General features: G+C 36.7%; 1 protein-coding gene across 14 annotated transcripts in view; it reads left to right on the top strand.

The window, feature by feature from the left end:
• The window catches only part of CCDC148 (coiled-coil domain containing 148), a 283,318-nt gene that overhangs the window by 44,764 nt on the left and 222,552 nt on the right, over positions 1–16,002 (top strand). The gene's annotated exons all lie outside the window — the stretch shown is intronic.

Genomic DNA, 16,002 nt, shown 5'->3' with positions numbered 1-16,002 from the left:
GGATAAAGACCAACTTCAAGCTTTCTTTGGCTTTAAGTTTAAAATCTTGGAAAAGGAATTTTGTTTATAAAAGAGTTTGGCTATTGAAAAGTGTCTGAAAATTTTTGCTCTAAGCAATTAGTTCGTAATCCCACCACTCTTTCCTTAACTCTCCTGATTTCATCCCTAAGTGCTTTTCCTCAGCATCATTTTCCTCATTGTGAACTTGGATGTCCCTGCCTTGTCTTTCCCTCTTTATTAACTCTCCTCCTGGCATGTTTGGCTCTGAGATTTTCTGTTCCTTGGGTTTAATACGTGTTTGAGTCTTTCTGTCCTCCTGTTTTGAGTGAAGACTCCCTGGCCAGGGAATCTCCTTCCAGCTTTCTATCTGGGAGGAACTGAGCCATATAATGTACTAATTTCAAAAGTACACACACCATAGCTGTTTTAAATCTTTCTGCTGCTTTTAAAAGGTTTCACTTAAGGACAAAGGGCAGTTATTTTATATCCACTGTACTCCCAAGCAGCATGTAAATAGGGTAGAAGTTCTTAAAATAACTTCTTTTGTAAAGTGGGACACCTTCAGTCCTCAGACAACTAGAATTTTCTCTGAAAAAGTGCTCAGGAATGACCTTGATTAGTAAAGAGCTACATGCATATTGAAGCATGAGAATGAACAATACAGTGTTTGCTGTCTATTTCTGGACAGTTAAAGTTCCTTTATCATGAGCAGAGCCTAGCCTGAGTCAAGGTTTGACGATGACATTATTTAACTATGACCAAGGAGGTGCCAGCCATTTTTAGAGCAGGATATTTCATCTTCACTATTTCATTTAAACTTTTGCACTGAATTTAGAAAATGTGAGAAACTTGTTCTGGAAATACATCTTAAATCTTGAGAAAATAATTACTAATAAAGTCAGAGAGCAGAATGAATCTAAATAAATAGTTAGGGCAATAGTCCTACAGAGCATTCTACACTTATCTCTTTGGTCAAATTATTTTTAAATGAAAAAAACCAAAGTTTTACATTAATGAGCTCATGAAGATGTGATATGGATAAATGTTTTTGAAAGAGTAATGATCTTGGCCATAAGAGACTATGGTTGAATACTGGAGTTGATCTAGGATCAGCTCAATTAAGTGCATCATAATCTTCTCATGTTCTGCAGTTGATTAGTGCACAGTCCATCATACATAAACTTTCTTCTTTGTCTTTTATTTTCAGTTAGTTTGTTTCAGGTGATTCTTATTTAGAATAATTGAAACAAGTCCTGCCTATTTAAACTAAACTAAAATTCATTAAAAGGGCTATTTCATCTTTGTTTATATTACCTCAAGTTATAGAGAGAATGAAAATATATTATGTTCTAAGGAATTTTTGCCGCACTAGAGATCACCAACATATGCTAGGAGATTTAGAAGTTTTCTGTGAAAATTTAAATTTTTATGTTTTTAATTCAAACACAGTCTTTAAGGGAAGAAGATAAATATACAGTCTTAAATCCATTCATAAAATTTGGTGCCTATCTTTGTGTTCATGGATATTTTTTTAAGCAAAATGTATTTTTATTTTTTTTATTAATTTATTTTTATTTAAATTCAATTTGCCAACATATAGTATAACACTCAGTATTTGTCCCATCAAGTGCCCTCTTTAGTGTGTTCATGGATTTTTGATACATAAGTGCCAAGACCTAAGTTTCAGAGTCTACATTTTAATATATTGTTCAAATCAGGGTCTAAGAATCAAACCCTATGGACACATTTTCAAGTATTTGGGAGTACCCTTGTAATAACATTAAAAAGTAATATTTTATGATATTTTTGATGCCAGATGCTCTTCTAAGGAATTTTTGTATATTATCTGCAATAGTCCTCACAACTCTAAGAAGTACCACTGTTATCCTCTTTTTACAGATGAGAAAACTGAGGCATAAAAGAATTAAGGAATTTGCCAAAGGCCTCAGAGTTCATTTTGAACCTAATATTCTAGCTCTGGAGCTCACACTCTTTTTTTTTTTTTTTAAGATTTTATTTATTTATTCATGATAGTCACACAGAGAGAGACAAGAGAGGCAGAGACACAGGCAGAGGGAGAAGCAGGCTCCATGCAGGGAGGCTGACGTGGAATTCGATCCCGGGAATCCAGGATGGCACCCCGGGCCAAAGGCAGGCGCCAAACCGCTGCGCCACCCAGGGATCCCTGGAGCTCACACTCTTGAATAGTATGATATTTTCCTTCTCTGGAAGGAAAAATAGATATTTTCTCTTTTTTTGTCCTTGGTTACCCATCTTTCTAATCACTAAAAGATAATTACTTTCATTAATTTAAGGATTATAAACTTTAATTTCTTAGAATAAAGTGACTTCAGAAAATGTCGACTCATTCCTATTTTTTTTTAAGATTTCATTCATTTATTTATTTGAGTTAGAGCAAGTGATGGGAGGAGCAGTTAGAAATGGACAAGTAGACTCTGTTGAGTGCAGAGCCTAAAGTGGGGCTCAGTCTCACAACCCTGAGATCATAACCTGATCCAAAATCAAGAGTCAGATGCTAAACCAAGTCATGCAGATGCTCCACTGACTGGTTCCTATTTTAAGAGTGTCACTGTTTATTGGATAAATTCATTTGTATATCAGATATTTTTAGAGTTGTCAATAACAAACTGTCAAATTGTAGTAAGAATAAAGTAGAGAATTTCTGTTGAGGTACATTACCTATTTAGGAAGACAGCAATGTTTCCTCTACCCAATTTCTTCTTTTTTTTCTTCCCTTTCTGAATGATCAGTTCTGAAGCCATTAGAAGGGGCAGAACAAGACTGGTCTCCGTACTAGCAGAGGAAGGAACGTCAGTGGCTCAGGACATGGCATTGGAGCCCAGAACAGGGGAAGAGAGGATTCATTCGGGAGGCCTGACCAGTGCTGATGTCAGAGACCAACCAAGATAAGGACTGCATTTATGTGCAAGGGCAGCCCATGAGGGTGTCAGAACTCAAGTGAAGCTGAGGGAGTACCTATGAATGGGGGTAATCCAGTGTAATGTGTTAGAGCTCAAGTGGGGTGAGTAGAGTGTGAATATATACATCACATGAAGTTTTGAAACTCAATCAGAGGGGAAGCCATGTCCATGCAGAGGGCTGCAGGACAGATGGGGAGTCAGAGTGAGGAAGAAATCTATTTAGAAGGTTCTAGTCTGCATTGGGATATTGGAGCTTATGTGGTAGTGGTAAGGTACTGCTGTGGATTGTTGGAACTCAAATGGATTGAAGAGAGAGTTGGTGTAGAGGAAGAATGCTGTCATCAGAGATGAGAGGTTGGTTATATATGGAGTGTTGATGAAATAAAAAAATATAAAGCATAACAGGGGCTGGGTTTCTTACTATTAGAATGAGTTACAAATGTAGAAAGGGAGAAAATGAGAATGAATTTCATGCTGTTGTATTACAGTTGGACAAATCAGTGTGCATGGTATAGTCTCTTTATCTATCTATCTATCTATCTATCTATCTGATTTTTAAAAAAGATTTTATTTATTTATTCATGAGATACACACAGAGAGAGGCAAAGACATAGGCAGAGGGAGAAGCAGGCTCCCTGCAGGGTGCCTGATGCAGGACTTGATCCCAAGACCCTGAGATCACAGCCTGAGCCAAAGGCATATGCTCAATCGCTGAGCTACCCAGGTGCCACTATCTACCTAATTTTTAAGAAGAAATAGAGATAGAAGTAAATATAGAGGGTTGTGTATATGTGTGTGTGTGTATTTCTAGCTTTGCTCATAGGGAGGATCAGGGAGGAGTGACATCCCAATAGTCATGAGTACATCTAATGTCCAGATTTTTTTTTTTTTAATGTCCAGATTTTGACTTCTAAATACCATCCTCCAAAAAACCTGAGCTCCTTGGAAAAAATAGCTGATTCCAGGACTGTGACAAGTAAAGCACAAGATGACACTGGAAAATATGTTATTCCAGAAGACAAGGAAGTACTCAAAGGATGATTTCAAAAGGACACAGAACTTAACCTATATGTATTCTTACATACTTTTTTGTTCCCTGCAAGGATACTCAGTTATAACAATGGATTTGAGTTGATTACCAGAGATAGATTAGCAAAAACTAGAATGGGAGTGGGGCAGACTGTTAGAGCTAAGGATGAACGTAAACTAAAAGTAAATGAAGGTGAATGCATAGTGACCAGTCCTGAGAACATGAGGGAAAATAGAATATGTGGGAAGGAATCTGAGAAGGATGGGGTTGGGGGAGTCCCTGAAGAAGAAATGGACACCTGGTGACTTTAGGGACCTAGGTTGACTTTTTATCAAGAATTGTGTAATAGAAAGAGGTAGAAGAAACTGTCCTTGGGTTTGGAGCTTATGGTAAGATGCTAGTTCTAAACATGGAATTTGGAGTATTTGTCTTTGGGTTGAGAGAGCAAGGGGAAAAATTGTTTCAATCTGAATTTATGGTGATATCTGGATGCCCCAGTTAAAAGCGTATCTCCTAATTTGAGAGTAAAATTCTGAGAGGCTGGAGCTGATGAAAGCTTATGAAAAAAAATTAATCTGCACTGTAATCACATTGTATATGGCTAATTTGCTTTCAGGTTTAGGGAAGCAGTGATGTGTACTACAGTAGGTCTTAACCTGGGCTAATCATTGACATTTCTTAGCGAGCTTTAAAATGAATGAATGAAAGAATGAAGCCTAAGAAATCGCCAGGAATCACTGGACTGGTAAAAAGAAGTCAGTGGCTTTAAAACCTATTTTAACCATTTCCTAAAAGCATGTCCTTGAACAACTTATTTAACCTCTCTGAACCTCAGTTTTCTAACCTGTAAAATGGGCCTGATAGCAGCTATTTTATAGTGTATAAAGTATTATAGATGCTCTCTCAATAAGTGGTAAATTCTGTTCCCCTTTTACCTCAATTCATACGTATTTCTTACTCCTGGATGCCTCTCATTATAGCTAAAACCAAATAAAAATGAGTATAATTTTTATTTCTGAGTATATAGAATCTAAGCTGAGAGTATAATTTAACCCATTTAGCATAAAGGGAGCTTAGGAATAAGAGGCAAGGCCACACTTTTTGCAATTTAAGGACTTGGGTAAGGCAGCAGTACAGAAAAGCAAGGGAGAGAGGTGCCTGGGTGGTTCAGTGGTTGAACATCTGCCTTTGGCTCCTTTAGTGATCCCAGGCTCCTCCCTGCGGAGCCTGCTTCTCCCTCTGCTGTGTCTCTGCCTCTCTCTGTGTCTCTTATGAATAAGTAAATGAAATCTTTAAAAAGAAAAGAAAAAAGCAGAGGAGACAATGCAGAGTCTTCCTCTTCAGGATGCCCTTGTTGCTTTGGCAAAGAGGCATACCAGAGAGATGTTGTCAAGGAATGTTTTCTCCCTTTTCAGGTGACCCTGTCTTGCCAAAGGGCGACCCCACACTCTAGGAAACATGCTGGGGCTCCCTAAGGAGCTGCCAGAAACCTTGTTTGACCTACAGCAACGTGAGGAAGCTAATACCTATCTTTCCATGCAATAGGTGTTTAACTATAACACAGCTCATATGACTCCGGGTTTTGGCTCTGGGTTGTAGGATCGAGCCCCAAGATGGTGTTACACTCAGTGGGGAGTCTACTTGTTTCTCTCCCTCTGCTCCTCCCCCACTCATGCTCTTTTTCTCAAATAAATGAATAAAATCCTTAAAAAAATTGGATTTTCCTAATGAATAAAATTGAATCCTTTTAATATGTTTATTGGCCATTTGGAGATCTTTTTTTTTTTTTTTTTGTGGAGTGTTTATTCAGGTGTTCTGCCCTAGTTTCTATTGGGTTCCCTGACTTTTCCTTATTAATTTGTGGGCATTTAAATACATCTAAATTCTGGATACAAGTCTTTTGTTGAATATGTGTATTACAAATATATTTTCCCATTCTGCATTGCCTTTTTACTCCCTTAATGGTGTATTTGGATGAACAGAAGTTCTTAATTTTAGTATTTCCCAACTTACTACATTTTCCATTTATGATTAGCTTTTTTTGGTGAATTGTTTAAGAAATCTTTGCCAACTCCAAGGTCATGAATACGTTCTCCTATGTAATCTTCTAAAAGTTTCATTTTTTAAATCTTTCACATTTAGATCTTTAATACATCTGGAATTGATTTTTGTGAATGTTAGGAAGTAGGGGGTCAAGATTCATTTTTTCCATATGGACATCCAGCTATCTCCGAACCATTTATTGAAGACTGTTTTTTGCAAACTGCAGTGTTACTCAGTGTAACTTATAAATCAGGTGACCATTTATGCATGGATCTGTTTCTTGCCCCTCTGTACTATTCATTGGCCTAGTTGTCCATCCTTGTGCCAATAACACATTGTCTTAATTACTACAGTTTCATAATGGATCATGATATATAATACTATAAATCCTCCAGCTTTGTTCTCTTCTTCAAGATTTCCTTGGCTATCCTTTGTCCTTTGCATTTCTAAACACATTTTAAATCAGCTTGCCAATTTTTACCAAAAAATCTCCTAGATTTTTTTTTTTTTTTACTGGAGTTCAATTTGCCAACATATAGCATATCACCCAGTGCTCATCCCGTCAAGTGCCCCCCTCAGTGCCCGTCACCCAACCCCCCGCCCACCTCCGCTCTTAGGATTTCAATTGAAGTATATAAATTAATTTGGAGGAGTTGACATTTACAATATTAGGTCTTTTCTATCATTTAAGTCATTTGCTGAGAGAGTTCCATAATTTAAAAATAGTGTGCTGGAACTCATTCTTCTGTAGTCTCATTCCAAAGCCCAACACTGCTTTAGAGTTAAGGTGTATCTTAGTTTTGAGAATGTAGTGTTCTCATATCAATTAAATTTTAAACAAATCCATGTTGTTGGCAATGTTTTCTACAGGAGCAGGTTTTTAAAATCTCCCATTGCATGGATATTTCTTGCATCTCATGTCTTCAATTGCCACTGACAAGTAGTTAGTGGCTATTTTATGTATTATTGACCATTATATTTTGGACCAAATTATTCTGATGGTGTTTTTAAAGCCAAGTGGAAAATCCACGTGCAGCCAAATTCTTATGGTTTGTCCTTGTGTTACATGACAATTGGCCTCCCACCACCTTCCCCCTTACCCTCCTTTCACACCATCCCAGGCAGAAAGAACTGTTCTTTCACTTTTTTGTTAAAGGAGAGAAATTTATTTTTCTTCTAAGATATTTTTGAGATTTTCATAAGATATTATTGAGATTTTTCATACAAGGACTTCCAACTTTATTCAGAGAATATGGATCCCTGTGGAAGGAGTACATGAAATAGAAGATAGTGGAGGATTTCCTTCCCCTTTTTCTGGGTGAAGAATTAGATTGAAACAAAAATTGAGACAAGATTGACATCTCTCACTACAATTTCTGCATTCAGCCTATCTGCTCACATCAGATAGATTTTCCCTCTCTTTCAGAGTGCAGCTGCTCTTCCTGAATTAGTTGCCTCCTGCCAATGGAAATCCCACCACACCTGCCTTAGGGCCCACCTTTGTGTTCGAAAATTACCTTCTCTACCTCCTCTGCAGTAAAACTTCTAGCCACTTCAGCATAACTGATCAAAACTGTGAGTTTGCCTTTATAGGGAGGAAGATGCCGTCTGTTTTTGGCCAAACTTAAGGGAACTAGAAAGTAGAAAGAGGAAACGAGCACATTTTTTTTCTCTCTTTGTTCTTTTTAATTTTCTTTTTCTTCATACTTTCTTTCCCTCTCCAAACTTTATCTTAATTCCTTTAATCTTTTCCTTTAATTTCTTCACATCTTCACCTACAGATCTTTCTCTTACACACAAAAATAAATATTTCCTACTCGTTATATTTCATTCATTCAAAATGTATTAGTGCTACTGTGTTCCAAGCACTGTCATTTAACAGAGTGCTATAGTCTTTATTGTTAAGAGTGGCTAATTGTTACTTTTTATTAAAAAATTTAAAAACCCGATTTATTTCTCCTCATATAGTTGATCCTTTGTTTAAAAACTATTTATTTTAGAGTATTGAACCCCACAGATACATTCTTCTGTGTTATTTTTGATGGTGAAATTAAGTTTCTGAAGATGTTTTTCTTTCCCCTTCCAGAACCACCTACACTGCAAATGAAACTCTATTGGAGTTTTCAAACAGAAAATTTTTCTAGCTGTGATTTTCTCATACTACTATTGAAAAGCAACCACAATAATATTTTCTAGTATTTTATCCTGTGCTGTATTGATGGGTTCTTTTCTAGAAGAATTTTTATTCTGCTTTATGTGGAAAAGCATCAAAACTTTCTGGGTGCTTCATATTTTCCCATTGTGTATCAATTGGGAATTTTGTTTGACTGAAAGTTACAGAAACTGCTTGTAGAAGCTTGAGGTTTATTTCTCTCATAACAAGCCCAGAAAGAAGTAGTCCACAGCTGGTATAGCAGATTCTTGATATCATCAGTGTGCTGAGCTCCCTTTGGCTTTCTTCTGTGCGATACTTAGTATATATCTTTCATCCTAATACTCACTACATAGTCACAGATGGCCTCTCCATGTCCAGTTTCACATCCACATTTCCAGGTAAGAAGAAATGAGGAAGAACAGGGAAAAAGGGCCAGTGCTCATATGAAAAAAACAAATCTTGTACTCAAATTCCCAGAAGACCTCTGCTTAGGTCACATTGGCTGGAACTGTGTCACATGGTCACTTTGAGTCTCAGGGATATCAAGGAAGGCCAGTCTTTTAATCCTGAAAAAAATTGGATTCTGCTAGGAAGGAAAAAAGGGAGAATAGATATTGACACCTAGTTATGTCTGCCATAGTTTTAAAATGAAGGTGATAGAATTTCCTCAGCAGTCATAGTGGGATAGTGAAAAGTTCGATTTAGTTGTTGAACTCTCTAACCTTGCTTGTGGCCTTGATGTTAATTGTTTTCCTTTAGTGAACAAAATTACAATCAAAAGAATGAACAGTGCATTTGTGACCATTAAGAAAAATTTTAAAATATTGTGTTTTGAATCATTTAGTTAAAGAAGATGTCAGAAGAAATTTCTTGTATAAGACACAACAAATTTGTATAAAAATTATTTGATTGGGGCACCTGGGTGGCTCAGTTGGTTAAGCATCCAACTCTTGGTTTCAGCTCAGGTCATGATCTCAGGGTCCTGAGATTAAGCCCTACCTCAGGCTCCATGCTGGACCTTCAGATTCTCTCTCTCCCTCTCCCTCTGCCCCTCCCTACCCCCTGCTCATGCATATTCACTCTCATTCTCGCTCTCAAAAAAAAAAAAGATTATATTCAAAACTAAAGATAAAGTTAACTGGGTATTTCAGGCCTCGCTTCACAGGGTTGTCACAACTTGGGAGGATAAAGGTCCTTTGGGAGTAGTCCAAGTTTAGGAGGTTCAGAAATGGGCGTGGTCGGGTTAGTAGGCTGTGGGGCTCTCACCGACAGAACCTACTGGATAATCCCTTATAAACTCAAATATAATTGTATTTATTCTACAATAGATAATATAATTATTTAGAAATAAGGCCTTTGGGAGGTAATGTTTGCTGTTTTTATTTACATAAGTATACATATATACATTCTCTTTGTAAAAAAGCCAAGATTTTATTACAGATAGAGTCTCCTTTAAAACTAACCTCCAGGGATCCCTGGGTGGCGCAGCGGTTTGGCGCCTGCCTTTGGCCCAGGGCGTGATCCTGGAGACCCGGGATCGAATCCCACATCAGGCTCCCGGTGCATGGAGCCTGCTTCTCCCTCTGCCTGTGCCTCTGCCTCTCTCTCTCTCTCTCTGTGACTATCATAAATAAATAAAAAATTAAAAAAAAAAAAACTAACCTCCAGTTGCAGTATCCTCTCTAGTTCGATCTATTTGTATATCCTTTAAACCTTTGTCCTTTGTAGGATGCATGTATGGGGGAGTGTGTGTGTAATATGCATAACGTTTTTTTGGTGTCTTTGCATGTTTATGTAACCGTATCATGGTGCAACTTGCTTTTTTCATTGAACAATATATATTGGAGATAAAGCCAGGTAATCTGTGTGTACTATGCAAGAAATGTCCTTCTTATCCTCAAACTCTTGAAGAGGTAAGATGACACAGATGTGTTATGTGCTGTGACTGGCAGCTGAATAGCTGGTCAAGGGGCACCTCCAACTGTAATTAACAGGAACTTACATTACTGTCAGTGCTGAAACTCACCAAGGTCAAGTGGGGGTGTTTCTCCTTTCTTACTTATTGGCATATGCCTCAGTGCACTGCCCATTTTGATTTGGAGTTTGTTTTTGATAATAATTTTCATCTCCTACAAGCAAGCCTAGATTTTAAAAATTGGGAAAGAGGAAGGGAAACTATGAGTTTGCCTCTAATAGTACCATGCCTAGGGCCTGGACATGACCTGTAATGCAATCACCTGGTGCTTTTTCAGCAAATATCTGTTGAATGTCTAGTATATAACACACACTATCTTAGGCACTCAAGAGAAATAGAGATAATCAGCTAAAGGACTTGCTTTTCTAGAGCATACATCCTAGTTGTAGATGTGAACAATAAGCAAATAAATGAACGAGTCCATAGCATAATGCTATGTAGTGAGAAGTGCTATGAAGGGAAATGATTAGGTTGAGGGATAAAGAGTGACTAGGGATTAAGGGGGCTACTAAAGATGAGATACTCAGGGCAGGTCTCTCTGCAGAGCCTGAATAAATCCATATTCCTTAGTCTGATCTGTTATAGATGTTCCACTAACACTAAACAAAGGAATAATTGCATCAGCAGGGATATACAAAAGTATAGTTGTAGCACAAGAAAGGATTCAAATAATCTGTACCTGGATTAAGAGAAACTCTAGTAAGATGCTTAAAACGAGACTGAAAAGTATGTAGGCATTAGCCAGAGAGGCAGGAGTTGAGAAAGGCATTCCAACCATAGGTAACAGCATATGAAAAGGTAGGGAGGTATGAAAGAGCACTGTCAATTTCCTATTGCTAAATAACAAATTACCACAAATTTCATGGCTTCAGCAACGTAAATTTATTATCTTATAATTTTGGAGGTCATAGATCCATAGTAGGTCTCATTGGGTTTAAATCAAGGTTCCAAAAAAATAAATAAATAAAATAAAAATAAATAAATAAATCAAGGTTCCAGCAGGGCTGCATGCCTTCTGGAGGTTCTACAGGAGAATCCATTTCCTTGCCCTTTCCAGCTTTTTGGAATTGCCTACATTCTTTGAGTCTGGCCCCTATCTTCAAAGCTAGCAGAATAACATCTTCAAAACTATCTTCTCTCTGACCTCTGCTTTTATTCCCATCTCCTTCTCTATGACACTCCTGCCTTCTCTTTCCAGGACTCTTGTGATTACATTGGGCCCACATGGGTAATTTCCATAGCTAAAGTTAGCCAATTAGCTACAACCTTAATTCTCTTTAGCCACATAACATTTATTCACAGGTTCTGAGGATTAGAATGAGGACATCTTTGGTAGGCCGTTGTTCTGCCTACCATAGCAGATGTGCTGTGTGTATTCTGAGATCTGCAAATGGTTTAGGAATGCTGGAGTGTAACGCGCATGTGGGGTAATGGGTAATGGGTAAGGAAGGGGCTGGGCTAAAAGAGAAGAGCTAGATTTAAAAGGTCCTAGTGGGGATCTCTGAGTGGCTCAGTGGTTTAGCACCTGCCTTCAGCGTGACCCTGGAGTCCTGGGATCAAGTCCCATATCAGACTCCCTGCATGGAGCCTGCTTCTCCCTCTGCCTGTGTCTCTGCCTCTCTCTCTGTCTCTCTTATGAATAAATAAATAAAATCTTTAAAAAAATAAAAGGTCCTGGTATGCAGAGTTTGAACCTCATCCTGGAAGGCCATGAGAAAACATTTGGGGGATTAGAAATATTTGGGTTTTTGAGACATCGCTCATTCAGGCACTTGCATGATGGCAGCCAGGGCCAAAGAACAGATAAAATGCTACTGCAAAAATCTAAACAAAAGATTTGGAGGGGCTGAATTTCATGATGCTCTTCTACTGATGGAGAAGTTAGAAGTTAAAGGGACCAGGAGGAAGCAGACAAGCCTCTAACTTCAAGTCCAGGTGTATAGGATGAGGAACTGGATTCCCAGATGGTGTCAGAAGAAGGTTGACAAAGTGTCCAGTTTAAGCATGTCCAAAATATACACATGTACTTTCATGTGCATAGAAAATCTTTGAAAGAATATACAATAAAACATTGAAAATGACTGCCAGGGCTAAAAAATTTAGAGTATTAGGGTTAAAGTAGGGCTGGAGATTTTAATTTTTACCTTATATTTTTCTATACAGTTTCATATTATTTAACCAGTACTTTTATAATTGAAAGGATAGTTTAATATATTTATTCCACATATAGCATTAAAAAACGAACTTGTTAGGGATCCCTGGGTGGCGCAGCGGTTTGGCGCCCGCCTTTGGCCCAGGGCGCGATCCTGGAGACCCGGGATCGAATCCCACATTGGGCTCCGGTGCATGGAGCCAGCTTCTCCCTCTGCCTCTCTCTCTCTCTGTGACTATCATAAATAAAAACAAAATAAAATTTAAAAAAAAAACGAACTTGTTAATATTTTAATGGTAACATTTTCAAATTCTACAAAATTCTACAAATGTATTTAGCATATCCTGTTTTTTAATAGAAGAGGAGAAATAAGTAAGTTCAATATTAGTGTGGAAAATTATATATACAAGTTCACATCTTAAAGGATTCTTGGTGTCATGAAATCCAGTTTCTTTTCTGACTCGTAAAATATGGAAACTGTGGCATCATTTCCCCTAATATATAGTGAAATAATTATTGCCTCTGCTTAGTATTTTTTAAAATGTATTTTTTTTCCTGTAAAAAATATTTTTTCTCTTTTTGTTTGAACAGAATTTCTAAATCAAAATCAACTATAATCCTACTATCCCCAAATTGCCACTGTTAAATATTTGGTCCACAGAATCAGAATTGATTTTCTTTATTTAAGTCTTGTTTCCTTTAGCAAACTTTTGTGTTTTTTTTTAGGGTATGAGTTCTACTCATTTCTTGTACAGTTTATTCCCAGATATTTTGTTTTTGTTTGTTCTGTAGTAGTTGCTCTTTTGAGTGAGAGCTTCCCCCATTATGTTTGAATTGGTTGTGAAATATTTATTATGTAACCGAACACTTTATTTTTGTTAAACTTTAATAGGTTTGCTTTGGTTCCATTAATTTTTCCAGGACAATATTTTTACCTTATGCCAACAACAATGTATAATTCTTCACAATGGAAGTAATAGGCACCATTCTACTTAGAATTAAAAAGAGAATACTGCGTATTAGAAAAGTATTGCTTAAATCAGACTTTGTAGTATTTGAAGTCACATTTGAAAGGAGATCTTTCATATGAAAAAAGGTTATAATAAGATGTTACACCCAAGATATTTTTTCATATTGGTGTTGTTCTCACCAATATTGACCTAGCAAAACTCCTGACACTTCTGAAAACTTCCCTTCATAGGGTGATTGGCTAATGTACATGTCTACACAGTCAGGCAGTTTAGAGCTAACAAACCAGCTATGTGCTGTACGATTCTAAGCCTAAGTACAACTGACATTGTCTTCCTTGGTGTATTAAAAGAGATTTTCTTAGGAAAGAGAATAATACAAATTTTATCACTGTAAAAAGATTGCCTTGTTATATAAATGATCTCTTTGCTATTTTTTCTCATCTCTAGAGAAGTCCTTCTTGCTTAACTACCCCATAGAGACCAGTTGAGGTCATGTAGCTTTTTAAGTTTAGATTCTCTATCGAATCTGTAAAAATTAACTTTATATTAAAATCTTTATCCAATCCTCTAGCTACTGCAAAGCTATCGTTACATTATATATCAAAACAGTCTTCCTAAACCATAAGAAACTTCTCATAAAAATATATTATTTTAAAATATTTTCAGTAATTGAGTAGATCTAAAAGGTCTAACATTTTGATAATACTCATAAGCGATTTTCTAAAATGTCACATAATGTGAACATGGAATAATTTTTAGAACTAAGTGCTTTAAAATTATTTAACATGGAAAATTCTGTTCAAATAGCCATTACTCAGCCAAAAGCATTTTAACTCTAGGCTGAAGTAGCCACTTTGAAGTTCACTAGTAAGCATAAAATTGAAATGGCCTAGATGACATATGCTTGTTTGGGAATCAGGGATTGTTTGTTTTAGTACAGTTTCATAATATCTTATCAGAAGGCTGTGGTGCCAGATGTAGTTTTGATTTTTCAGATTTTTTTTAAAAATGTGATATAGAGCATATGCCCTACATTACTTAAAACTGATGATATCTGGGTAGCACCCCAAAATTAAACACATTAACATTTTTGGACAAATGTATGAATGCCCACATTAAATAAAATGAACTTTGATTTGGGTCAAATTTGCTGCCAAATGATTTCAGCTCAGATTGGATTTGGCCACTATATTGCTTATGATATACATCTTCATTTTCAGAGATTTTTGTATTATTAATATGAGATTTTGGACTTGAAGTTTTCTGTGATCTTGGTCATTTTTCTGGGCTGCAATCATCTTATATGTTAAAATGAGAAGTTAGACTAAATTATATGTGAACTTTTCAGATTCTAAATCTAATGCCTATCTAATTCTCTGATATTAGAAAACTACAATTGTCAATTTTATACTATTTCAGTTTAACAATTAGTTAGTTCAGGGATCCTCAACATCCCTGAAAGATAAGTGTAATTATTTATGACTTATATATAAATATTAAAAAATTTAGGTCAAGAAGTGTTTTTGCTTGGTCTTCTATAGAGTTGCAACCAAACTAGATTTCAAGTTCATGAAGACAGAGTAGTTTTTGTTTGCAATTTTGATTTCCAGAACGTATTCTATTATAAGTTTCTTATTTGAATCATGTAGAAATAGTGAGAAATGTTGTGTGGACGTCATGACTTTCCTCAGAAAATCTGAAAATCTAAGCAATGTTAGACCAAGGTAACCTAAAGGAAGTCTGCAAAGCCCCACTTTGTTTCAGGGCCTCAGTCTTGCAAACTAAATTCCCCCAAAATGAATCCTAAATCTGAGGAAAACCTAAAGGTAATCAATGAGGGAACTGACAAGGTCTCTCCAAGATGGAGACAGCAAGCTCAGACAAATTCCAGGTGGGAATGGAGATGAGAACTAGAGGTAAGACTCAGTCGGCCAGAACTCATGAACTGGCTGCTGAATGTAGCAACCATTTGTTTTAGATACTTGCTTTATTTGTGGAATACCTTTGTTAATAAAAAGAAAAAAAAATGTATTTGATTATCTGTGGGCATGAAATGCTCTTTAATTTTTCATTTCATCTCATTTCTGCATTCCCTGTGGTTGTGTACCTTGTAACTCTTTCATTGACCTGATGACCTTCTAAGGCATGTAAATTTGCCATTTCTGCCTGTAGACTACAAAATTAAGTCAGACTTTTGAAAAGTGAAAATTTATTGTTGGGAGAGGGAAGCTGTAGTACAGACTAAGGAATTGGTATTGCAGCCCTTCTCGAGGCTAGAACACATCAAGCTATCTTCAGCTACCTTTCACCCATTTTATCAAATAATATTTATTGAACATTTACTACTTGTGCTAGGCACTGGGAATGCAATCAGAAGTAAGACCCACATAGGCCACCAGTCTGTGGAGGAAGACAGACTTTGAGTCAGTAACATGCAGATGTGAAGACAGATATAAATTATCATGGGAGGGAAGGAATGGGATGAGAGAGAGTTTCCAAAAGTCATGAACTTGTGCTTTTTCTTCCCTTTAAGAAGACTTAAGCTACTGCAAAAGTCACTAGACATGAGTAGTTCAACCTAGTGGATATGGAACAAAAATTTATGAAAAATGTTACAGTTACTTAAAGCACCACTTGACCAATCTGTTGCCCTGGAGGCACCCTAAAAATATGTTAATTTAGTTTGGTGCTACTGCAGGTTGGGTTCTCAGGAAGGAGATACTGAGATAGAGCT

Source organism: Vulpes vulpes, chromosome 3 (assembly GCF_048418805.1).
Source record: "Vulpes vulpes isolate BD-2025 chromosome 3, VulVul3, whole genome shotgun sequence".
NCBI lineage: Eukaryota > Metazoa > Chordata > Mammalia > Carnivora > Canidae > Vulpes > Vulpes vulpes.
This window is presented reverse-complemented; position numbering and strand designations above follow the sequence as displayed.